The following is a 27,948-nucleotide window of genomic DNA, read 5'->3' as shown; positions in this document are numbered from 1 at the left end:
TTGTTTAAACCAATGAGCATTAAGCTGTGTTGTCAGCAAGTCGTTTCCCATCGTGCTTTTGATCAGCGCAGTCGGTGGAGAGCAACTGCGCTCGACCAAAGAGTATAGAAGCCCAAGAGGTGAAACTCAATAGAACGCTCCATAGCAACAGTTGCCCCCATGACGTGACGGCGCGGCCGCCATTATGGACTGAAAACTAAAGGAAAACGCCGAAAAGTAATGGGAGTCAATGGCACTGAAAAACTTAACATAACAAAAACTTAACGTAACTTAATTTTTTCTGGCCGTCATATCTAAATATGAAAACAATTTAAAATACATTAATGAGGATGCCCGACGTTAAATGACAGAAAATGTTACGTCTATGTGTTGGTTATGCATAGCCTAATTACCCTTAGGAAAATAGTATTTTGTGACAAAATATTACTATAGAAGTACTATAAGACTACTATAGAAATACTATAGCGGCTCTAGGATATTATAGGATATTATAGAGGTATTACAGAACATAACATACTTCTGTGATGTTCTGTAATACCTCTATAATATTTTAAAGCTGCTATAGTATTTCTATAGTAGTGTTATCGTACTTCTATAGTATGTCCCAAATTACTATAGTATTCCTATAAGATTACTATAATATTTTGTCCCAAAATACTATAAGATTCCTATAGTACTTTTTCGTAAGGGTATGTCCCCCACCGAATTGGCTTCATTAGCCTACCACTTACGGTTTGCAAAGATACAATTATAAAATTACTGCAAACCTTTAATCTATCAATATTTATGTTATATTATGCATTTTCCTTGTTATATGAATAACAGAAATTCATGAAATAATATAGGCTAGGCTATAGGCAGACACACAGTAATAAGATATTTATTCAAATGTTGATTTTGAAATTAGTGAACATCACCATATATATGATTTGGAAAAATAAATGAAATTATAAATGAACATTTCTAAAGACAGTTAATCTTTTACATAGAATATCACAAAAATATTAACAACTTGTTTTTTCAACATCTTCAGTGAAAGTGCACACAGTGAACGTTTCAATGGCAAGAACAAAATAATCTGTGAATGTCCTATTACAGGCGGAAAGGTACAAAAAGATGTGCAATCTACACAGCAAAATCAAAAGTGTTAGATTTTCAGTGTTAGAGTTGAGAGTAAAAATGTAGAGTCATTTCAACTCTTTTTAAATCTAATTTAACTACAAGAGAGTTATTCCTCAAAAAGAGTTGGTGTTGTCACTGGGAGTTAAATGTCATATTAATGGTTTAACTCTACAGTGTTGATTTCAACTCAAAAGCTAGTGTTACCTCCTGAAGTCTATCATTTCCGTTACTTGCCTTCAGTGAGGCGGGAAACCAGACAGCTTTTTTTCGCTCGACTGGATCGGACTGGACATTCGACTGGACACGCTCGTGAGTGGGAGCATTCACATGTAAGTAAATTTAAACCAGTAAATTAGGTTTATTTAATTATATTTGTAGTGGTGGGCCTATTTTTTTTCGACAGGTAACATAATATCCTAGTTAGTTTGATAGTGCTAGCTAACCAGTTCACCATGCAACAGTTATTACCACGCTCAAAAGGATAACTTATGTGTACAATTTCACGTAACGCTCAATGTATGGAACAAATACAGTGAGAATTTTCTTATTGGGAAATCAGAACAACAGTAACGTTAAAGTGGTCCATTAACGTTAGTCAATTAGACTGAAGTAACGTTAGCATTTTCTTTTCAGGGTAAGGATATGTTATGGTGACATTAGCTGTTTGTAACTTCGTGTTGTATATCGAATATAAATTAACATGCTTAACGTGCTTGGTGTATTTGTATTTGCACCTTAATCATTTCTACAGCTGGACAAAGGTAGCTTAACGTTCAATATTGCAACTCGTTTTATGTGAGGGTTTCAGCTAACGTTAGCTAACTTAAACTAACGTTAGCTTAACCAACTAAATCAGGTGCACATGTTCGGAAGTGTGTAACGTTAACTTTACTGTCTTTGGGTGGGTAACGGTTAAATGAGCGCGGCGCGGTAGATGCGAATACGCCTCATTCGCGCGTCGACAGGAACAAAAATTATCTCTCTTGGAAGAGGATTAGTGAGGAGATTGTACAACCTGGTAAGTTGTAAGATGTACAAATGTCACTTTTGAGTCACGTTATTGACCTACTAACCAGCTAGAAAGCTGCCGTGCTGCCATTTTACAACTATTTTCCCGCTAATATACATGTCTTGTAAAAAGATGGCCAAAGGATTTCGCCTCCGACGCGCGTAATTTTTTATTTATTTTTTGACGCTCGAATGGATTCAAAGCAAGATTATAGCAAGATGTTGCGTACAGGGCATTGTGCAATTTGGAAGAATTTTGTGTGGATAAGCATCCACCTTCATTTTTTAAGGATACCGCTCCTTTATCATGTTTCATGTGAACCTTTATGATTGTTGATATTGCGTAGCCTAACTATTTTCTAATGAAATCGTGTAAATAAGTGTACGGGTCTATTTTTAGGTTAGTCACATTTCCGAGGGAAATGTTATGAAATGTTAATGTAAACGTTATGTTAACTCGCCTCACTGGCCTCTATTAGCTTTACTTCCTCTGTGTTGGTGCTTGTCATGATAATGTGCATTTTCTCATTCATTACGTTTCTGAATGTATTTTCTTTTCTTTACAGCACATCATGTTGGTCAAAGTGAGATTTGGTGAAACTCAGAAGTATGTTAAAGTTGCCCAAACTGAAGAGGGCTATGAAGACTACAATACATTTCTTCAGAAAGGTTGGCATTACTTCATTACATTGAAGTCATCAGTTACCTAAATGTCTTTTCCATTTACAATGGTAATCTGGTTATATTGCCCCAGCCACCAAGTTGTGTTTATTGTGTTGGGCAGTAATAATATCTTGTCAAGCAGTCCAAATGAATCTAAAATGCAGAAAAAGAAAAACACTGCACACTGCTCAGAATGCTCCAGTTGTTAACATTTTTTAATACTAATAATAATGGGAAATGCACTGGGTTTTTCTTTATTTTCCTAAATCTAATATTCTCTCAGTCATAGAAAAGTTAGGTCTTCCATTGCAGACTGAGCTGCATGTCACAGATGAATCTGGGACAGAAGTGGATGCGGATGTGTTTGAGGAGCTTTTAAAAGCAGGGAATCTTACCATTCATGTGTCCACAGAAAAGTCTACAGGTAAGACTTTGCTCCGTTAGAGTGTTTGTTTTTCAAAGTTCAATTAAAGCTGAACTAGCCTGTTGTGCCCTAATATGCTAGACAGTTTGGTTGTCAAGCCTAAAAGAAGTTGTTAGAGGTTCTTGATCAAACAATAGTATTTAAAACGTTTATGTTTCTTTTACAGTTGTGCTTAATCAAGATCTCTCACATTCTTCGTCAGAGTTGCTTGTGTCCGACACGTCATCCTCTGTGGCGTCTGATTCATCAGACGCAACAGTGATTCTTGATAGAATGAATATGAAAAGAACCAACATTGAGCGGGAATCAGCAAATGAGGTATTGGGGAATTTCAATAATAAATGAAATTAGTTATTAATCCTCAAACACAAAGATTCTATAGAAGAGCTGTGGTTTTATTGGAGGAATATCTAACATGATGACTACCTTTGTGATTCTTCTTCATCTTTTAGATGGTGAGAAATGTTCTCCAGTCTAAGCCGGGGGGAGAAAAAATCTTGCACGAGTATGACAAAACAAAGACATTGACGGATGCTACACGGCGACAAATGGTAAACCTCCTGGTTGCAGACATGATGGAAGTGCATGGGTAAGTATACCATGTTGGTAACACTTTACTTGAAGTGGTGTGCATAAGACTGACATGACACCTTCATAATCATGACATGACACATGTCATGAATATGAAGGAGGTTTTATGCATCTTTATGACAACTGTCATTAAGTATCATTCACTCAATTATGACATTTTTAATGCAAATATGACATTGTTTGAGATGTCTTTGTCATGACAACTTGACATTACCAAGACAACATAAATTGTCTTGTCCTCAACTACAGTGGTACAAATTAAATTTGTCATTAAAATGTCACTTTAATGAAAAATTCAATTTGTACCACTGTAGTTGAGGTCAAGAAAAACATTCATGACACAGTTATAATGGCCTCATAACAGCCAATGTCAAAACCAATCACATGACAGTTTAATGTAATGTTAACCCATAAAGCTAAGTGGTTTCTTAAGTTTGATAATTAATCTACTATGTCATGTTTATGACAATTTATGTTGTCTTGGTAATGTCAAGTTGTCATGACAAAGACACTGACTGGTTATGATGTATTGGTTTATGTCAAGTTGTCATAACAAAGACATCTCAAACAATGTCATATTTGCATTAAAAATGTCATAATTGAGCGAATGACACTTAATTACAGTTGTCATAAACATGCATAAAACCTCCTTCATATTCATGACATGTGTCATGTCATGATTATAAAGGTGTCATGTCAGTCTTATGCACACCCCTTCAAGTAAAGTGTTACCTTTACTTTTTAGATGAGTTTTCCCTCACAATTTTATTCTCATTTCAAGTCTTATTTTTGTATATGTATAAAGTTTTTTTTGATAGGCATTAAGTCAATATTTGTATCCCTCTTGAAGGGGGAAAAAAGCTTGAACAATAATATATATTCTACTTTTAAAGGAGAATACCACCAACCCATGTGCGAACAAAATATGCTGTTGGCATCACCACTCTATTTCCCAACCTTAGCGATCCATACTCTGGAAACGGATATGTAAGTTTTTTTAAATAATGGCTTATATTGCAATATATGAAGAGAATGTGTATGTTCTTAATTTCTTCTAATGTTGCCATGTGGTGATGTGACCCCTGTGTTGCATACTTTTGTTCTTTTTGGGTTTTACAGGAACACTACTATGATGCAGAGAGTGGGTCTGGCTACTTGGCTTGGAGGATAAAGACCGTCCAGCGTAACACTGCAGTTCAATCCCGGAGATGCTCCACCAGCACTACGTATGGTCCAAAGAGCAAGAGGGATTTTCTCCTGGCTGACAAGCAACTGTTCGGCGAGGAATGCCGTGAGGCAATATCCTTATTGAAACATTCAACTGATGTGTTAGTTGTCAAAGATAAGATGATGGCAACATTTCAATACCGCCAGACGCTAGTTCAGGACCAGCAAAACTCTGCTACAGTCTTGGATGTGTTCCCGCGGTTTCTCGACATCCCCGGCTTGGTAAGAAAGACATACCTTTGTTTGATCAGCTTATTTTTGAAGTGAACAATTATGACTCAATATACTTTCAGTATCAAGGACTTAAGGTGTTTCTTCTGTAGATTGACCAAGATTTCACCATGATGTTTGGAGAAGAGGTTTCCGGCAGATTTTTGTCAAAATGGCCAACGTTCTTCAAACCCAGGCTCCTGGCAGACTGCAAGAACCGGACTTCTAATGAGCATGTTGAAGAACTCTTGTCTGCGCAGCAAAACTCAAATGAGTCAGGTAAGTGTGCCTCATTCTGCCTTTAAAACATTTACACAACAGATTCTTATCTTCTTACCTTAAGTATTGTCTTTGGCATAATCTGTAATTTTTTAAATAATATTTTAAGATAGAAATGTTTCTGAACATCTTACACTTAATTCTACTTTGCTCCTAGGCTGGGACAGTGACCTGTCAAGCGTTCTACTGCTGGTTCACCTGCTCCCCCCTACGTCAAAAGGCCACAAGAAGAGTGCTAAAATTAGCTCATATCAAGCTGTCAAGAATGTGGCGAGATATCTCAAGGTATTCCGTGTTTAATGTTTTTCATCCACTTGTTCTCATACTGCTGTTGCTTGTGTTGCATAAATTTAATATTTTCTGTCTCTGTGTTTGTCACAGATTGGAGCCAGTATTGAGGCCTTCCTAGGGAGCTTGGAACCAGGACAGCCCTTCCTCCTCTGTGTTGGTGAACAGAAGAACAACATTCAGAGGTTCTATGTCATCGTTGACCAGAAGGCCATCCCTTGCAAGGCGCAAACATCCCTGGCAGCTTTCGATGAGCTTTTCAAGGCACACTTCATCTTCAGTGTTAACTACCATGAATCCCTCAACAGTTTCTACACATTCATCCAAACCACAGTGTTTAACATCGACTTGGGAAGTGCCAAAGAAAGAAGAAATGAAGGAACTCAGAGCAAGGCTGTTGCACACTAATATTTGAGGTGATACACATCCTTGTTTGCAAATATGCTGATTTGTTTTATTTGTAAGGCACACCAGAAAAGTTCTGCATTGCTTTGTCAGCATTTGAGACTTCACCATGGATTATATCCAGGAAAGTCATTACGTTTGAAATGTGGACAACCAGAATGTTCTTTATCATTTTGTACGTATTCAGGGTTCAAAAAACACCTTGTTCGTTTGCACAAGGCCACTTGTTCACCAAATAAACACCTCGTTCGTTTGCACAGGGCCACTTGTTCACCAAATACTAGTGACAATGTGGATGCTCAAAGTGAAGGTGATGAGCCTTCAAGTTCTCAGGCAGTCTGTACAGACACTCCAGTAACTTGCCGGACCTCTGTTGACAAGCATCATTTGTTAAACCTGTGTGGATCTGTTGTAGCACAATTGCAAGCATCAGGTGTTGCTGAGAGCACTGTCCAAGCAATGGTAGGGTCAATGGAAGAGCTTGTAAATGACATTCATGAGCAAACAAGAGAAGCTGTTCTCAGCTGTACTTCTTCAGAGATTCAAGCAACCGATTTGGAAGAAAAGGTAGAAAATTGTTTTGATCAATTGGAAAATCATTTCTCAGTCTTAAATACAGCAGCCAAACGACAGAAGTTCTTCGAGGAAAAGTGGGAAATAGTTGAACCTGTAGAGTATGTTCTTGGGGTGCGTTTTGATTTGCGAAGAGATCGGACAACAGGAGTTTACAATCAGATCCCTGTAACAGATAAATTTGTGTATGTACCCATCTTGGGAACCCTGAAATCTATGTTTAAGAATAGTGAATTGTGTGAAAGTTTCCTGCAGGTCAAGCAACATAAAGAAGGTGTTTATAAAGATATATGTGATGGTTCATACTTCAAAAGTAATGATTTGTTTTCCCACACTGTTAGACCTTACCGGGTTTTTTTACAGTAAAATACTGGCAACACTGTTGCCAGTAAAATACTGTTAATTGTACAGTTCTTTACTGTAATCTAGTTTGTTTCTGTAAAAATGCACTAAATTCTAATTCAAGTTAACTAATTACACTTGCAGAAACCGACTGCCTTAAATTGACCAACTGTCATTTAAATGTATTAACTAAAATGTATAATGCATTAATAATGTGAGCAAAGTATTACTGTGAACTTCTTTAATTTGAGACCACTAAAAAACTATTGAACATAAAGAGATTTCCACTGGAACAGCAACTACACAGTCACCGCCTGTTAAATAAAGCAACATGCAGCATATCATCAATGTTTGTAGATCTTCTCCTGGACTGAAGCACAGGCTCTACTCTTCTGCACAATGGTGACCCAAAAAAAATAATTTTACAGTAAACTACTGGCAACAGTGTTGCCAGTATCAACCTGTTTTATAACTTACAGTTTATTACTGTTAAAATACATTTTGTGGGTGTGACTTTTTATCTTTCACTGTTAACCCTTTCAACTCCACAGGAAATCCACACTACAAAGAGTAAAAGTAACATTGAGACAGTGTTGCAGTGAGATAATTAAGGGAATATGTAAGTGATTGTTGAGCATTAGTGATGAACACCTGCTGTTAATAAGCAGAATCACTGAAGAAAAGAGAAACACAAGAACAGAAAATAGAGAAACACAATAACTACGACTGACTTCCAGACATTACACATTATTACACTTATTATTAACCAGTTTGACTTTATTTCTGTCATACAGAAGTTGTTATTGAAAATGTTTGTTTGAAGTTACCATTATAGAGATCAGTGCTTGCTTTAGTTGGGATGCTGATGCTAAAACATTAGTTTTTCCGTTGCTGCTTGAGCTGTGTCTTTGCAAGTCACACTTGTGCGCACACAGTTTATGAATGATTGCGGTTGTAATGCTTATGATGACAAAATCATCATATTTCCTGTTCATTCATTTAGGAATTAATTCTTATTCATTCAGAGTTTTATCCTCGATCAAAAGTGTTACATTAGCACCAGTGTGAAACTACAGCAATAAATTACAATCATTTTTTTTTAACACATCATGCTTAAACCAAAAAAAAAAAAAAAAACAGAGCTACACTGTCTTTTAGAAACACAAAGATATCACAATTTAGCACATTAATCTCAACAATGGTGGCAATATTTCTTTTTTTTATTATTCATGCAGCAGTGCATGCTGGGAGTTTTATATTATCCTGGAACCCAGCATGCATTGCGACATGAAACTTTTCACCATTGTTGAGATTCATGTGCTAATTGTTGATATTTGTGTGTGTCTGAGTCAAGCAGGAGTAAAATAAAATTGAATGCACTATATGATTATGATATTTTTCAGATAACCTGATTACAGAAATATTGATTTAATTTTGTAGATACACAGATTTATGCTAAATATGACATACCCATAATTTCAATGAATATATACAGTAAAAATCTGAAAATCAGACATGTCCAAGATGATTGTGACATCATCACAAAAGAATAAAAACACCTGAACATCTTTCTCTTGACTCTTTCGTGCCATAACAAATGTGTTTTATAAACTCACTGTTACAGCAGTCAGAGAGAGATGAATGGTAAGAAGTCCAGGGACAAGAGACCAACTAAAGCAAATACTGATCTTCATCATGGTGACCACAAATTTTATTATCAACTATATCTCTTTTAATTCTCAACAAGAACTTTTGTACATGTATGAAAGAAATAACCGTAAACTGGTTTGTAAACTGGTTTGTAAACTGGTTTCACACTCAGTGTTGCTGGAAGTCAGTTGTAGTTTTTGTGTTTCTCTTTTTTCTGTTCTTGTTTCTCTGTCCTTCAGTGATTCTGCTTATCAGGTGTTCATCAGTTTCTCAATTCACTCACTTCTTTTCATTCACTCTGTCAAGGGGACTATATTAGTGAACTAATGTAGGGAATAGTGAATGAGGGTATAGGGTGTGATTGGGAAAACAGCCTCTGAGTGTTGATTTTGAGCACTGTTCATTTACAGTATATTCCTGTAGGCTAGTTTTGTTATCTACGGTATATTACTGTTTTAATGGAATATGGTATTATATTGTCAGAATTTGGCCTTTTTTTTACAGCAAGGGCTAACAGTGCAGCAAAAACATGCTCTACAGATTCAGCTTTATTACGATGATTTTGAGACGGCAAATCCCTTGGGTTCAAAGAAAGGGATACACAAGCTTGGTTGCATTTACTTTATATTGAGGAACCTGCCACCAAAATGTAATTCTGTTCTGATGAATATTCATGTTGTGGCACTTTTTCATTCACAAGACCTGAAGAAATATGGTTTTGATGAAATACTAAAGCCTCTCATTGATGATGTTAAAACACTAGAAATGGAAGGAATAGAGGTACCTTTCTCAGACTCACCATTGCGAGGGACTGTTATTCAAGTAACAGGTGATAATCTAGGTTTGCACGGGTTGTTTGGTTTGATTGAATCCTTCAGTGCAACATATTTCTGTAGATTTTGTTTAACTACAAAGGAAGAGTTACAATCTGTCTTCACTGAAGATAACCCTTGCTTGATTTTCCGTACAAAAGAAATCCATGCAGAACATTGTGCAGCTCTACAGGAAAATCCTATGTTGGCATCTACATTTGGTGTCAAGAAGACATGCTTGCTCAATACACTATGTTTTTACCACATCTCTGATAACTATGCAGTTGACATCATGCACGATTTGCTTGAAGGTGTAGTGCAGTACGAATTGAAACTAGTATTTCAATACCTGGTCAGTAACAAGAATCTGTCTTTGGAAACATTGTCACAGAGGATCCAAAGTTTCAACTACGGTTATATTGAGCGAAAAAACAGGCCAAGTGGGTTGAAAATGGATGAGGGTAGTAAAGATCTTGGATTGAATGCAATTCAGTCGTGGTGTCTTGTGCGAAATGCTCCCCTGATTTTTGGTGATGTAATTGAAAGAAATAACAGTCACTGGAACTTGCTCCTCCTCTTGATTCAGATAGTGAATATAGTGTTTTCACCAGTTGTTACTAATGGTTTGACGTATTATTTGAAGCATTTGATTAATGATCACCACAAGCTGTTCAGATCCTTGTTTCCTGACAAAAGATTAATTCCAAAGCATCATTTTATGATACATTATCCGAGGTGCATTCGTAAAATAGGTCCACTTCTTCATGTATGGTGCATGAGGTTTGAGGCCAAACATAATTTTTTTAAACGATCTGTTAAAATTTTCAAAAATATCACAAAAACATTGGTAAAACAACACCAGAGACAGTTAGCTTATCACTGGGAGAATTTTAATTTTCAGAGATTTGAGTTTGGTCCAGTGAGGAAAGAAATGATCAATAGCTTGGAGGGTGGTGATAATTTAAGTGCTAAGTTTCATGTGAATGCATTTTCTGATGTGTCAACTACTAATTGGGTGAAAAACTTTGGAACTGAGTATCAAATTGGTATGTTTGTTTGTATTACAACAGATATGGAAATTCCTGTGTTCAGAAAGATCACAAATATAATTATTAATGAAGATCAAGCTTTTATTTTGACATGCAGAGTTGACACACTTTATTTTGATGACCACTTTAATGCATATTGTATTGAGGAGAGAGCTGATTCCTTTTCTGTTATTTCTATTGATGAATTGATTTATTACAGACCGTATGACAAACAGTTTTCTAATGAGATGGATGAAAAAACATATGTAGTGCCACATTGCCATTTTGTGTGACCTGTGCTAGAGGTTTGGTTGTCCATTGTTAATGTAAAGCCAATGCCTTGTTGTGAATGGTGTGCTTTATTTAATACAGTTTCACTTGAACTACAATCTCCCTGTTTTTGTCTTTATTGTAAATTATTTTAATGAGTTGCATGGGGGGGGGGGGGGGGGGGGGGTAAATTGATTCCCTATAGTATTACAAATTACAAAAGAGTTGCATTTTATGTTAAACTTTACATCCTATGTAGTGTTAATATGGCAACAACTCGGTAGTGTTGAAAGAAAAACACACATTTGGTGTTAAATTTTGACACTACGCACTGGTGTTGGGCAAATTCAACACTAACCAGTGTTGACTAGTGTTAAATGTTAACTATTTTGAGAGTTGCTGCAACTCTGTCATAGTGTTAAATATTTAACACTTTGAAAAGTGTAGTTTTAACTCGATCTAGTGTGGACCAATATAGACACTTTTAAAGTGTTGAATTTAACTCTGTAGGTGTTGAATTAGCACTGCTGATTTTGCTGTGTAGCAAGTGCACACATGAACTATAAACAGTAGGCTACTTGCTCATCTTCACAGTTTGGTTGTGTGGCGTGCAAACTTGCGCTAACGATTTCAGCAGCTTTCAGTCCATAATGGCGGACGCGCCTCCGCAGCGCCATAAACAGACTGTTACCCATAACACAACAGAGTTTCGCCTCTTGGGCTTCTATAATCTTTGGCTCGACTGCAGAATTCGGCACGGCCGGCTTGCACTCGCGAGAGTTTTTTGACATACGTCAGCATGACATCAGAGCCAGGCGGACCGCACTCGGACACATTTCTAACCGCCATGCATCTCGCGCTGATCACCGGTGATCGGTTCTGCGCAGATTTTGCTCATCTCAAACAAGCCTATTGACTTCCGAGAACATGAGCCAAACATATTCATGATCTGCTGCTAAAGTGATTTTTGTCCAATCAAATGCTCTGAACAATGAGAAAGTCCCTCCCCCTAAACCATGTGACACTGACTAGAAAGTAGCAAAAGACTATTGGACATTTCTAAAAGGAGCGTTTGACAAGTTCAACACAAACTTCCTGTTTCAGAGAGAAATATGTGAGAACAGGACAGAAGAAAGTGCAGATCAGCCGCTCATGAGGCCTTAAATAAAACATCAGAGTGTTTCTAATGTGAATGTAAGAGAGACTCACCGTGAATCATGAGCAGAAAGAAGATCAGAGGAAGAGGAGCCATTCTGACCCACATCAGCATAACATATATCTATAATACAGCATTCAATTCAATTCACATTTATTTGTATAGCGCTTTTCACAATACACATCGTTTCAAAGCAGCTTTACAGAAAATACACGAGTCCACATTACAATTTAGAGTGATCTGTTATCAGAGGAAACTGTCTAAGTTATGCATTTCAGAAATGTACAAAATCACAGTTAGCTAAAAATGTATTAATTGAAACATAGTAATAATTTAAGGCAAAAATAATGAGCTCATTGAAGTAAGGGACCGTTCGGTATTTATGGAATGGACCACCGGAGGAAAATAGAAAATAACACAAAATGTCTTCATGTCTTTTTAATCTTTGTTGAGGGGAGGGTCATCCAATCTTTTTTATTCTAGGGGAGGGAGACATTTACCCAGCTGTAAGAATTGAGAAATTAGGAAATGCCGGACAGTCTGTTTGAAGAGCGACCAGACCCTGAGAGGACAAAGGACCTCTCTGGAAATTACCATTTGAACTCACCATGTGAGAGGCAAAGTCTCACCTCAGAACACATCTCTCCCCCTGTTTGGTATCGTTTAAAATGTCTAAAATAAGTAAAACAAAAGGTAATAAGGTTTTTAAGAGTTTATGGATAACTGGCACACAAGGAGGGGTTGGCCTCTAGACAAATGGTCTCCCTACACCCAAAGGTGTAACCTCTGAATGCAAATTTCCATTGTTAAAAGATGTTTCCAAGTGAAAGAGGTCCTGACTATATAATGAAATGCAGCAGAGGATTCGGGGCCTTTCTGTACCTCAGATTAGCCCGTGAGGCTGAGAGTGAGACCTCTCAGCCTCATGTATTTCTCAATGTTGGGTTTGCATCTTCTCTCTATTCCAGAGCATTTGATGTTTTGTATCGATTATCTTTGAATTGATTATGAAATTGGCATGATACATTTATCTGACATAATAAATTGTTACATTTGATTATTCTAACTGACTTTGACATTATTTTCATTAAAGAGTTAAAAAGAATAGTCAAATATTCGCTCACATTTAATGATGCAGAGCAGGGATGGGCAACTTCGGTCCTGGAGGGCCACTGTCCTGCAGAGTTTAGCTCCAACCCTACTCAAACACACCTGAACAAGCTAATCAGCGTCATAGGATTATTAGAAAACTACAGGCAGGGAAGTTTTATCAGGGTTGGAGCTAAACCCTGCAGGACAGTGGCCCTCCAGGACTGAAGTTGCCCATCCCTGATGCAGAGATCATTTAAAACCTTTTCATTTATGGAGTCAGATGAAATAACGAGAGAATACATATTCAAATGTATTGCATTTAATCAAAAAATACTTTGCCTCGAGAAAAGGACAGTAACACGTTAAGACCTTCCGCGCTGGTCGGATGCCGGTTTTGGGCCGATCGAGCGCAATCTTACACGGCAAAGCTTTAAAGCACGAGCAAATAATGAACTGTTGTGATTGTGAATAAGTGCAGTGTCCTGTGAGTGTAACTCTACCGCTGCATTAACATACCGGTACAGTATTGGGACTGAGGCGCCAGAACTGCAGCTGATAGAATGTGTGCTGTAGCACAAATTTTAGTTTCCATGCTTATTATGTTTCCACAACAATGTTAGTGAGTAAATCTACTGAAATGGCCACCATAACAGTGGAGTGTGATGTGTAAGATGAGAAAGCAGAGGTTAATGCCTGTTTCACACATACTCCGTGTGGAGTGCGTATGCGGTGGAGGAGCAGCACGCTATAGTGCTTTCACATATGCTGCGTTTGCAGTGTGTAACTGATCCGCGGCTGTACCACAAACACATACTCACCATTTTACTTTATCAGCAACTTTTATAAAAAAAAAACGTTGTCAGCATTGCGATTCTCTCTATACACATACACTCTTTAATAGATGTATTCACGTTTAAACACAATTTAAACAACGTATTATTCAATGCATTACTTCTATATAGATTTATATATTAAGTTGCTCAAGCAAGTGGTAAAATATTTAACCATGTACTTATATTAAAATTTTAAAACGCAAACATTTTAAATTAAAAGTTAAAATTGACAAAAACAGCCAACTCTCATGCCTTTTCTATTTCAATTTGAATACAATAAATATTGTATCTCATATTGTAAACTTGTTTTTCCACCTCCACGAATGAGACGAGTGTTGTTCATTACTGTATGTCGCCTTGTTGAGGTAAATTGTAGTTTCCCTTGCTTTACCCCTCTCTTAAAGTAAATGGATGACTGTGAAAAATAGTCATATTTAATTAAATGCATTTATGGTGAGATTGTTATATTTTCATGTCAATTTGTGTTCATTTTGACCACTGTCACTTTAATTCAGCGCGTGCAACGCAGCAGAAATAGACTCGGTGCGGAAACGATCGCTTCACTGCTGTATACGCACCGAAACCTGGAATGCATTGACGGACTGCAGCCGTGTTCAGTGTGAAAGCTCTGACCTGTTAACATCTACAGGAAAAAAGACGCACCGCATACGCACTGCAAACGGAGTATGTGTGAAACGGGCGTAAGTCGTTTGTCATGGTTGTAAAAAAACAATGGCTATCTGAACATCTTTGCCAAGCGCAAACCAGTACAGAAGTAATCAATAAATTATCAGGAGGGTCATGGATTTTTTCACATTCATTTTGGAGGGTCATAGAAAAATGTATTGCTGGCGAAGGGAGGGTCAAGTCTATTTGATCTCAAAACTCCTCCGGTAGCCCCTTAAATAAAAAACGAACAGTCCCTAATGAATACTTGCCTTAATATATTCATCATTTAAACAAGTATATGTAAATCACCCTATTCTTAACATTTCTCATGTAATATGTTATATGAGCAATAATCATCAGTTTCATTTAAGCAAGAGTGTGTTTGTCTTACCGTGTTGAAGCTCATCAGATCAACAGCAACCAAATGACAGACTGTTTTAACACAAGCACTTTAGCTTTACAGTGAAGGACTTTGTGTGGTTAACACTGTTTATTAACACCCAGCGACAGACACATCACAGTCCCTCCCTCAACAAGAGAACAACATTACTGAACTAAACCTACTGAAAGAAAAATGATGATCTTTTTCTGTAATTTGAAGATGTATAATTGTGAGGATGAATGAAGATGAATGATAGTGATTTACAGGTGAGGCTCATCAAGGTTGATGTCAGTCGCAGGAGATGGTGACCTCTGGTGGCAGTTTGAGGGATTGAACGAGCACATATGAGACGAGATGTGTCTGACTGCAGAACTATATACGTGACTGTGTAGTCTCCCACTGAAAAGGGGAACATAGAAATATTAAAACAACGACAGACACTTGTTGCGTTTCCATCAATCTCTGTATTATGAGTGCACAAAATAACTATAGCTCCCATACAAGGACGCAATAATAGCAAGATAACGTTAGCTTCGCGTTTCCCATTGAGCATAAACAACGGCGGCGTCGTAAAACAAATATAGTCAAAGTTGTCAATAGCCTATAAATGAACATTCAAATTCATAACAAACAGTGGATGAGTGGTGCGGGTGAGCCCAGTTTGTTATTGATGCCGTTTATGGAGCCGGTGGTGTCTACAGAGACCGTGTGTGTTCAGGGGACAGGCAGCGAGCGGAGAGTGAGGAAAATGCTCTTTGCTTTATGTGACAAAAAATGTTTTGGCCTAAAAAATGCATGACATCGCTTAGAGCACCTTTAACTATGCAGAAATAAATCTATTTTAGTGACTCATCACTGATGATCCCTGTCAATCATCAGTGGCTCCGCCCACAGAGCTCAGGATTGGTTCATTTGTGCAGAAACACGATTGGCTGCCGCCGAACCGCCTTCAACTATTCAATCTTCAACTGACCCGACTTCAACTCTTCTCAACGCTCTCGCTGCCGACTCGCATTGAAAATGAAAACGCTCTCGCCGGCGGTGGTGTGAACGCACAGTAAGACACATTTTACGCCAGACTACAAGAAAGTGTACCCGTCTTATAAGAGTAAAATGTTATGACAGTCTTGCACGCTGTACAGTTTGTAACAGTGACTTCATTTTTACAAATGATTGTAAAATACATGTTGAGGTGAGTTCAACAAGTTTCACTTATGTGTATATTATTCAGGCCGGCTAGTTGCCAAGGCAACCTGGTCTCACAGGATTCCGTGAAATGTCCACGGGCCCTTAACTCAAAATCCGTGGAGCCATCACGGAATCGCCCCAAATTCCGTGATGTGGCCACGGATATTACTCCAATGCAAGTCAATGACACTGACCTTCCGTGGTCCACACACGGATACCCGTTTCAATGACGGAGTACAGATCTCACTCAACGGACGTGCTTTCTCATTTGGAAACGCAACATTTGAAGTATTTGTTTATTTTCCAACATTAAATGCCATAATGACGTTAACCTGACTGTTAGCTATTGCATTGTCCTGTCATCATAAAATTTCGGTTTGTTTCAGTTAGCCTAATCAAAGTCCCGTGATGACACCACGGACCTCAACAACCTGACCTCACTCATGGACGTTGTAATGTTGCTGGCTTGTTTAGGAACTTATAAGCTTTATGTCGACTGTGTTGCAATGGCATGTAATTAACTTGACATTTTGTCTCGTCCTGTCATCATAAAATCCAGTTTGATGGCGTTTTACACCTATTGCTCGTTTGGCTATAGTCAGAACTAAAATCTGTGACAGGAGCACGGAGTGAGTCTGTGGTGAGACCACGGATAACTCCAACGCGCAAGTCAATGACACTCATCTTCCGTGGTCCACACACGGAGACCCGTTTCAATGACAGAGAACAGATCTCACTCAACGGACGTGCTTTCTCATTTGGAAACACAACATTTTAAGTATTTATTTCTTTTCCAACACCAAATACCATAAAGACTTTAACCTCTCTGTTATTGTAGCTATTGCATTGTCCTGCCATCATAAAAATTCAATCTGATTTTGTTAGCCTAACTGAAGTCCCGTGATGGCACCACGGACCTCAACAACCTGACCTCACTCACTGGATGGTGTGATGTTGCTCACTTGTTTAGACACTTGAAAGCTTTATGTCGACTGTGTTGCAGTTTTGTCTTGTCCTGTCATCATAAAATCCAGTTTGATGGCGTTTTACACATATTGCTTGCTTGGCTAGTTAGATCTAAAATCTGTGATAGGAGCACGGATTGAGTCTGTGGTGAGACCACGGATAACTCCAACGTCCGTGATATGGTCACGTAATTTTATCTATTGATTCGTGCCACGGACACGTTTATTTCGTTATTTTTCGTCTTTCGTGATCACAGCTCGATTATTTCTGCCTGTCGGCTTCAGCAGAGAAGCTGTTTAATATATTTTAGTTGTATTGAAGTTGTATTTTTTTTTATGTTATTATTTCTGTCTTATTGCCAGGGAAGCTGGATTGCTTTGCTGTTTATTGATATTTTTTAAAATTATATTTTATCAGTAGGAAATCGCGCTGAAGAAGTCTCCTTCCGAACACATCGCGATATTTGGCATCAGTTCACGTGTGTCAGCTGTTGGTAAGTAGTAAATAAATACCTAAATACGCTGTCCTAATAATGTGTGATATAATGTCTTTTCTGTTTGTCGATATTTATCTGCCATTTCCACGGAGACTTTGCGTTTCATTGCTTTCTAATTCAAAATAGGGTGATTAAACACTGCCTGTCACGTGACGTGCTATAGGCCTAGATATTCATATCAGATTAAAAATAGTACAATTAGTTCCAAAGTTGTATTTGTAGTAGAAGCACAGTAAAAACAACACTTACCATGCTTTTACCACAGTAACATTAGTTTTACTGTGATAAGTGTAGTAAAAAGACAGTAATCACAAAACTTACCATGCTTTTACCACACTATTGGTAGTTTTAATGTGATACTTATTGTAAATGCACAGTAACCACAACACTTACCATGCTTTAACCACAGTAACCCTAGTTTTACTGTGATAGGGTGTGGTAAAAGGACAGTAACCACAAAACTTACCATGCTTTTACCTCTGTATTGATAGTTTTAAAATGATATTTGATGTAAATGCATATTAACCACAACACTTGCCATGCTTTTAATGCGTTATAATGTAACATCCAATATTTGTAAGGTAAATCAGTACTTTTTCCTTTAAATAATCCTATATATTATACATAATGATATTTTCTTTTCTCTTTTTACAGCTGAAAAGACCAAAAGGGCCTTTCAGACTCAGTCGGCCCATTATTGTTTGAGGAGAAGTAAACGGAGGAGACGGAAAGCTGCAAAGGCAAATATTCACAATGGTATGTCTTGGTTTTAACCCTAAATCAAACATTTTATCAAGCATTTGTTGTTTTTTAAAACTTCTCTCACAAAACCCATAGCCCAATCAGTACAAACATAGTCTGCAAGTTTTAATAATTTACGAGATTTAACAAGTTGTCAAATTCGTATGATACTCGATTGTACGAGTATACAAATATGTATATTTGTATACTCGTACAATCCTGCAGCTTTTACTCCTAGTGCTGTCATTGGCTACTGCCTCAATTCCTGTACATATTTATCACGATATTTGTAAATCAGTTGCGCCACTTCTTGGAAAGTTGTCGGATGTCCCACACACTGTCAGAAAGTTTATATTAATTGCAAATTGGTCCCCGTCTGTTTATGTTCCAGTGATACATGATGTCTCCCCACACCTCATAACCTACCTGTTTGCAAGAGTGGAAAAGCTTATCTGACTTGTCACATTTCATCAGATACTCGATTATTTTGTCATAATCAGAACAGTTACACTGCTGATAACTGTCCCGTTTGCATGTAAATCATGTTCATATTATTATTGCTTGCTATTAAAGACATACTTTTATTCATAGAAATGCCCACATATCAGTGAACTTATAACATAAAAATGCTTTTAACATTTAATTATGCAACACTCTTTACAGAAAACATATCCCACGTTTATGGATAAACTCACAACGTCATCATCAAGTCCTGTGCTGGGCACATTGTTCAACAAGTGTCCTCCAACGTATTCGATCCGTGGCCAAGTTCTCCACATCTTCCCATGGGACACTGACATTCTTCAGGTCTTCGTGAAACATCTGTCTCTGTGTCTTCCTTGGTCTTCCCTGTCTCCTGCATCCTCCTGGTGGTGTCCACTTCATCACTGTGTTTGGGTGTTGTTGTTTGGGCATGTGTAGGATGTGTCCAGCGAGGTGCACCCTTTGCTCTGTCACAGTTTCTGAAAGTCTTCATGTGGAGTCCCATTCCTCCTCAGGATCTCTTTGATATATGCAGAACCAATATTGAATATAGTGATTTATCTTTTTCCATATTGTTAAAGCATTTTGTTTTCTCTTTTCAGCTTCATAAACTGTACTTGATTTCTGCCTAATGCCTTTATAAAAAAGTGTCAGTGTTCATCAGGTGTTTTGCTAAAGGACATATTTATTGCATAGTTACAATAAAAGTGACCAATAATCACAAGGATATAGAATGAAAGTTGAGAATGTAAAATGTTGCGCTTATGTTTTTGCCTATTTGTTCTTTAAAGCGACGAAACAAATGTATTTTCACATAACAAAGTTGAATCTCATCCTTTGGTTTGTAAATATATAACTTCATCATAGCAATTTTTTTTAACGTTAATGTATGTGTCACTATAATAGATTGCCCCTGTATCTGGATATTTTTAATTAACTGATTTTTATACTGTTGTGCAGTAGTTTTGGCACTACATTTGTCTTTAAACAGTTTGACATTAAATATTGGAATAAGCTTTCAAAATTGTGTCCATTCATTGTGCTTTTGTTACATTTATTTGAATATAATTGATATATCTTTGACTATACATACACTGTAAATGTTAGAAACACTTTAGTAGGCCTACATGCAATTATCTTTAATTAAAATACAGCAAAACTACCCTGCTGTAGGACATTGCTTAGAAAAAAGTTTCTCTTTCAAATGTTTTTATGCATCAGTCTAATCAAATGAGCAAATTTGTGTCATTGATCATGTGAACTCGTTTTTGGATGGTGACCACACAAAGGAGAATTTGTTTTTAAATATGAGCTTTATAATTTAATTAGACATAATACATGTTTAACAGCCTAAATATTAAATATTTATCTATCCCTGCAGCCAGAACCAGAAGAGATCTGTCATCATTTGCCATAAATGGGCATGTAAGTGTGATGCATTTGTTCAGCTGGGTTTTTATTGGCTGAGACTTTATCGCAGAACTCGCTGTGATTGGACAATCGTTTAACCCATATAAACTGGCGCTTCATGTTACAAAGTATGGTTTGGTGTTATTATTACATTAGTTATACATTAAGCTAACTATAAAGTGTCTCTATAATGTGAGAAATTACTCCTTTACCGAGATCCTAACCCTAACCCTAAGCATGTCTGCACATTTCAATGAACTACAGGACAGTGTTTCCTGTTCCATTGATAGAATGACAGAGATATGTGGGTAATGTAGTATGAAACGTTTAGTAATAAAACAATAAATGTTAAATAAATAATATATTTAATGGACAACTGGATATCTTCATTGTGCAAACCTTAATGACATATATGAGGGACAGGCTAAAATTTGACATTTTACTGTGAGCACTTTAAAAATAACCTTTATGCCAGCTTTCCATATATAGATGAAAACTGTGGCCAACATTATTTATTATACATAGCATAAGCAGTCGTCCTGCTGATTTTCTCTTTGATACACTAAATGCACTAACAGCCATTTGAAATGTGCATTTGTTTGCTCTTCTGGGGGCCATTGCTGGGCCATACAATCTACACAGATCTACACATACTATTACTATTACACAAGGATAATGCACCATTCAGTAAAACAACAAAAAAACAGTGCCAACATTTCCTTTTCACCCCCTCTGATTGCTGCTTATATGCCTGACATCAGTGATATATGCTTTCATTCAAAAAGCACTTGTAGATGTGCTAGAATGATCAACATGGATCATCTTCAATTAAGCGTTAAGTATTTATAGCAAGATAGCCCACTGTAGCCTCTTGTTATTCACATAGCTTCCTTTTATTTCACTGCAAACTGGCATACATGCAAGTATGTGCAACTTTTGTTGCATTGTTGTCCCAGATATCATTAACCAGATCTACATTTTTTTATGTCCCAAGTAAAAGAATCATGGTCATTAATTATATGTAGTAATTTATAAGTTATTCATTATATGTAGGCCTAGTTATTTTTTAATTAATTAAACTAAAGAAATAAGAAATTAAAATTTCTCAAATAAAAATGTCTATTTACTGTACCAAACAGCACTTTCAATACACAATAGTCACCAAACTTTATTAAACAACACTTTATTAGAGAACAAAGCATAAAGTTAATAAAGTAGCATAAAGACAAATGAGATTCAAGATAAATAAAAATGTGTCTTCAAAAATACATTAACATCATAATAGTCCATTCACAGCTGCTGAAGCCATAAAATTAGTGCCAGAGAATCATATTTAGTCACCTACAGAAAACAGATTTGATATTGTGTTGGAAAATAATGATTCATTATCACAGCTAAACTGGTTTCTTGTTCTTCCCTGTACATGTCTCTATCGTGTTCATGTTCTTCTTCTTCGTCTAAACAGTTTGTTCAGTTGAAGAACAGAAGAACAGAAGATGTGATCACTGATGTGGTGTAGCTTTTTCTCAACCAGAGGAAGAAGTCTCAACATCCCATTGTCAGGCGTTCTCCAGTCCTGGTCTGAAAGTAAAACAGAAAACAGAAACCATTCAAATGAAGTTGTTTAATGGATAGTCGGGTCAGCTTATGTTCTGCGTTATTTAAAGCAGCGATGGTTTACTCTGGCCCTCAGCGTCCACTGTCCTGCAGATTTAGCTCCGACCTCAAACCCTCCTGCCTATTGTCTAGAAATAAACCTGAAGACTTTGGTTACAATTTTCAGATGTGCTCGATTAGGGTTGGAGGTTAACTCTTAATTAACCTCAAAAAGTAGAATGCAAAGGGCCAGAGTTGCCTGTTCCTTACATAAATTTACAAAGCAGCAGTCAGTACATTATATAATATACACATTGAAGTATTATATATATATATATATATATATATATATATATATATAATACTTCAATGTGTATATTATATAATGTACTGACTGCTGCTTTGTAAATTTATGTAAGGAACAGGCAACTCTGGCCCTTTGCATTCTACTTTTTGAGGTTAATTATATATATATGTATATGTATATGTGTATATATAAAATATAATATTGGAGCACATAATATAAGCTAAGTACTGAACAAAAACAGTTTTACCCATATCAACAGCAACCTATTTTAAAAGATTTTTAAGAAAGGCATTGTCTCTTTTGAGCCTTTGCCAGTGATGCTTGATTTCTTTCCAGACAACATGCTCTTCTGTCACTTGTTTCAAGAGCTTCACTTGGTCAAAAACCAAGTGATAACCTGTACAATGTAAAATTGTCAACATCAAATTATGTACTACATTTTATAGCATTGTTTTAATTCAAGACATACCAATGGACTCACACACCTTTCTGTCTTCTTTGGGCACCAGATGTTCCTTCCTCACCCGAAACAAAGGACTTATTCGATTAGCTTGCGTTGATATAAGGACTGGTATTCCTTCTCTGCTGTAAAACAAGAAAGTCTCGACTTACTCTATGTGCAATTACTATTGTTCCTGAAACATAAATTAAGACAGTATTAAATAAGTTAATTTACCATATGATTCAGGAGAGAACATTTGATGAGTAAAAACTGATTGCAATATTCTAGAAACTTCACCTGGGAAGGGCTGATCACGGCAAGATTCGCTGCGACTCAGTAGTAGCTCTGGTAATGGTTGGCTCTTAAAGAGCTGTTGAGTTTGATATTGGTAGAGCTTTAAAAAAAAGGACTAAGTAATCCTGCAAAACAGAAAGGAAGGTAATTTTAATACATTACTTGCAAATAGTCAGTTTATAACTGTATGATATGTTTTCTGTAAAGAGTGTTGCATAATTAAATGTTAAAAGCATTTTTATGTTATAAGTTCACTGATATGTGGGCATTTCTATGAATAAAAGTATGTCTTTAATAGCAAGCAATAATCATATGAACATGATTTACATGCAAACGGGACAGTTATCAGCAGTGTAACTGTTCTGATTATGACAAAATAATCGAGTATCTGATGAAATGTGACAAGTCAAATAAGCTTTTCCACTCTTGCAAACAGGTAGGTTATGAGGTGTGGGGAGACATCATGTATCACTGGAACATAAACAGACGGGGACCAATTTGCAATTAATATAAACTTTCTGACAGTGTGTGGGACATCCGACAACTTTCCAAGAAGTGGCACAACTGATTTACAAATATCGCGATAAATATGTACAGGAATTGAGGCAGTAGCCAATGACAGCACTAGGAGTAAAAGCTGCAGGATTGTACGAGTACAAATATACATATTTGTATACTCGTACAATCGAGTATCATACAAATTTGACAACTTGTTAAATCTTGTGAATTATTAAGACTTTCAGACTATGTTTGTACTGATTGGGCTATGGGTTTTGTGAGAGAAGTTTTAAGAAACAACAAATGCTTGATAAAATGTTTGATTTAGGGTTAAAACCAAGACATACCATTGTGAATATTTGCCTTTGCAGCTTTCCGTCTCCTCCGTTTACTTCTCCTCAAACAATAATGGGCCGACTGAGTCTGAAAGGCCCTTTTGGTCTTTTCAGCTGTAAAAAGAGAAAAGAAAATATCATTATGTATAATATATAGGATTATTTAAAGGAAAAAGTACTGATTTACCTTACAAATATTGGATGTTACATTATAAAGCATTAAAAGCATGGCAAGTGTTGTGGTTAATATGCATTTACAACAAATATCACTTTAAAACTATCAATACAGAGATAAAAGCATGGTAAATTTTGTGATTACTGTCCTTTACTACACCAATCACAGTAAAACTAAGGTTACTGAGGTTTAAAGCATGGTAAGTTTTGTGGTTACTGTCCTTTTACCACACCCTATCACAGTAAAACTAGGGTTACTGTGGTAAAAGCATGGTAAGTGTTGTGGTTACTGTGCATTTACAATAAGTATCACATTAAAACTACCAATAGTGTGGTAAAAGCATGGTAAGTTTTGTGATTACTGTCTTTTTACTACACTTATCACAGTAAAACTAATGTTACTGTGGTAAAAGCATGGTAAGTGTTGTTTTTACTGTGCTTCTACTACAAATACAACTTTGGAACTAATTGTACTATTTTTAATCTGATATGAATATCTAGGCCTATAGCACGTCACGTGACAGGCAGTGTTTAATCACCCTATTTTGAATTAGAAAGCAATGAAACGCAAAGTCTCCGTGGAAATGGCAGATAAATATCGACAAACAGAAAAGACATTATATCACACATTATTAGGACAGCGTATTTAGGTATTTATTTACTACTTACCAACAGCTGACACACGTGAACTGATGCCAAATATCGCGATGTGTTCGGAACGAGACTTCTTCAGCGCGATTTCCTACTGATAAAATATAATTTTAAAAAATATCAATAAACAGCAAAGCAATCCAGCTTCCCTGGCAATAAGACAGAAATAATAACATTAAAAAAAAAATACAACTTCAATACAACTAAAATATATTAAACAGCTTCTCTGCTGAAGCCGACAGGCAGAAATAATCGAGCTGTGATCACGAAAGACGAAAAATAACGAAATAAACGTGTCCGTGGCATGAATCAATAGATTAAATTACGTGACCATATCACGAACGTTGGAGTTATCCGTGGTCTCACCACAGACTCAATCCGTGCTCCTATCACAGATTTTAGATCTGACTAGCCAAGCAAGCAATAGGTGTAAAACGCCATCAAACTGGATTTTATGATGACAGGACAAGACAAAATTGCAACACAGTCGACATAAAGCTTTCAAGTGTCTAAACAAGTGAGCAACATCACACCATCCAGTGAGTGAGGTCAGGTTGTTGAGGTCCGTGGTGCCATCACGGGACTTGTTTGGCTAACAGAATCAGATTGAATTTTTATGATGGCAGGACAATGCAATAGCTACAATAACAGAGAGGTTAAAGTCTTTATGGTATTTGGTGTTGGAAAAGAAATAAATACTTAAAATGTTGTGTTTCCAAATGAGAAAGCACGTCCGTTGAGTGAGATCTGTTCTCTGTCATTGAAACGGGTCTCCGTGTGTGGACCACGGAAGATGAGTGTCATTGACTTGCGCGTTGGAGTTATCCGTGGTCTCACCACAGACTCACTCCGTGCTCCTGTCACAGATTTTAGTTCTGACTATAGCCAAACGAGCAATAGGTGTAAAACGCCATCAAACTGGATTTTATGATGACAGGACGAGACAAAATGTCAAGTTAATTACATGCCATTGCAACACAGTCGACATAAAGCTTATAAATTCCTAAACAAGCCAGCAACATTACAACGTCCATGAGTGAGGTCAGGTTGTTGAGGTCCGTGGTGCCATCACGGGACTTTGATTAGGCTAACTAAAACAAACCGAAATTTTATGATGACAGGACAATGCAATAGCTAACAGTCAGGTTAACGTCATTATGGCATTTAATGTTGGAAAATAAACAAATACTTCAAATGTTGCGTTTCCAAATGAGAAAGCACGTCCGTTGAGTGAGATCTGTACTCCGTCATTGAAACGGGTATCCGTGTGTGGACCACGGAAGGTCAGTGTCATTGACTTGCATTGGAGTAATATCCGTGGCAGCATCACGGAATTTGGGGCGATTCCGTGATGGCTCCACGGATTTTGAGTTAAGGGCCCGTGGACATTTCACGGAATCCTGTGAGACCAGGTTGGCCAAGGCTACATGAAAACAACAAACTCCTTAGACCTGTTTAAAGCTGCAATGGAATATAAATAAAAGCAGTTTAAATAAATAGTATAAGCAGCATATATAAACAGTAAAAGTAATCTACATATTTTAACATAATTAACAAGTAATTGTATAGGCCTGTAGCCTATAGAAATTATATATTATGCTTTGATATCTTTTAGGTATGTGGGCCGTTAGTATTTTTTACTAATAATAATGTTTTTTTGTTTTTTTTTTTCAAAGTGCTATGACATGTCATGTTATTTAATCCAAAACATAAACAATAAATAGACTAAAATGTGTTTCTTTGAGCGCCTTGCGATTGCTTAGCGTCTCATTGGTTCTGAACATAATTGTTATCTGACCGGGACCCAGCAAACTTCCATCATGGCCCATTTAATCGCGGACTGTTCCAGCAAAAGAAAGGGCGATGACCCCAAAAATAGCGGAAAAAGGAAAAGCAAGTCAAGCTTCAATTGTAAATACGATGCATCCTATATTAAGTATGGATTTACAGCAATAGGCGATTCCGTGGTGCCAAATCCATTGTGTGTTGTTTGTGGAGAAATGAAGCAATGAAGACGTCAAAACTTCAGAGGCACTTAACCACCAAACACCCAACTCTCAAGGACAAAACAGAGGAGTTTTTCGAAAGAAAGAAACGTGAGTTGGACGCTCAGCGGCAAGTTTTAATATCGTCAACTTCAGTAAACGTAGCTTCAACAAAGGCATCATATCTTGTTGCTCACCAAATAGCTAAAGCTAAAAAATAATCGGAGAAGAACTAATTTTGCCTGCTGCAAAAGATATTTGTCGGGAACTTTTGGGGGGAAAAGCAGCTAGCAAGCTGGGACATGTTCCACTATCTGACAATACTGTTGCCAGGAGAATTGATGATATGGCTGAGGATATTGAGGGGCAGCTGTTGGGCAGATTAAAAGCATCGCCGTGGTATGCAGTTCAAGTGGACGAATCGACTGACGTGGAAAATAAGGCGATCATGTTAGTTTATGTGCATCAAGATGAGGTGCAGGAAGAATTGCTCTGTTGTCTTTCACTTCCAAGCACAACCACCGGCTCCAAATTATTCCAAGTATTGAATGAATATGTTACAGGCAGACTGGAATGAAAGTTTTGTGTGTGTGTCTGCACTGACGGGGCTGCCGCGATGACCGGCCGGTTGTCAGGGTTCACTGCCAGAGTGAAAGAAGTTGCGCCAGAATGTGAGGCAACTCACTGCATGATCCACCCACACAGCAAAAACTGCAGTGTTAAATTAACACTCCTGGGAGTGTATATGAGTCCACACTCAAGAGTGTAAAGTGTTAAAATATGAGTGTTAAATTAACACTCAAGAGTGTTAAAGTTAATGAGCTAATTAAGTGATTAGTTTAGTGATGATTGATCATTATTGAAGACACCTGATGTTAACAAGCAGAATCACTGAAGGAGAAAATCACAAATTGTAAGTTACCATTATGGTGATCAGTGTTTGCTTTAGTCGGGCTCTTGACACTTATACATTTACTTTAAATTTTGTTTGGCTGTTGTATCTTATAACTGCCCGATGAACAAAGAGAAAAAGTGATCTGATGGTGTTGGTTATATTATGACAATCATCATTTGAAAATGATCACTGAACTCATTAAGATCCTTATTTCTGACTTAGATTTATGTTGTTGATTACAGCATAACTGTGAATCTGCATAAATATCCAGAATTTTAGATATAATACAAAGGATTTCTTAAAAGTTGATTTGAAAAAAAAAAACTTTCTTGTAGGCACACACAGACGTCAAGATTCAGTCTATGCATCTCAACAATGGTGACGAGCAGAATATTCAATTAGGAAAAGTAAATTACATAGACAATTCAGATCATAATTTATTCATACCGCAATGCATGATGGG

The 27,948-nt window shown here is 37.0% G+C and overlaps 2 long non-coding RNA genes across 4 annotated transcripts; one reads left to right on the top strand and one right to left on the bottom strand.

Moving 5' to 3' along the window:
- Positions 1-17,314: 17,314 nt before the first annotated feature.
- Positions 17,315-19,913, top strand: LOC311283906. The gene is made up of 3 exons (XR_014626141.1): positions 17,315-17,671; positions 18,329-18,430; positions 19,079-19,913. It is a non-coding gene; the product is annotated as an uncharacterized lncRNA (long non-coding RNA).
- A 1,562-nt stretch (positions 19,914-21,475) lies between these two features.
- On the bottom strand, positions 21,476-24,877 carry LOC311283899. 3 transcript variants are annotated; one of them, XR_014626137.1, is made up of 5 exons: positions 24,624-24,877; positions 23,793-23,894; positions 22,951-23,072; positions 22,681-22,846; positions 21,476-21,889 (listed from the first exon to the last, which is right to left on the bottom strand). It is a non-coding gene; the product is annotated as an uncharacterized lncRNA (long non-coding RNA). The 3 variants fall into 3 exon arrangements; XR_014626138.1 differs by having other exon boundaries at positions 22,681-22,796; positions 24,624-24,875; XR_014626139.1 differs by having other exon boundaries at positions 22,681-22,793; positions 24,624-24,875.
- Between the last annotated feature and the right edge of the window lie 3,071 nt (positions 24,878-27,948).

This window comes from Rutilus rutilus, assembly GCF_951802725.1.
Source record: "Rutilus rutilus genome assembly, chromosome: 2".
Taxonomy (NCBI): Eukaryota; Metazoa; Chordata; class Actinopteri; order Cypriniformes; family Leuciscidae; genus Rutilus; species Rutilus rutilus.
This window is presented reverse-complemented; position numbering and strand designations above follow the sequence as displayed.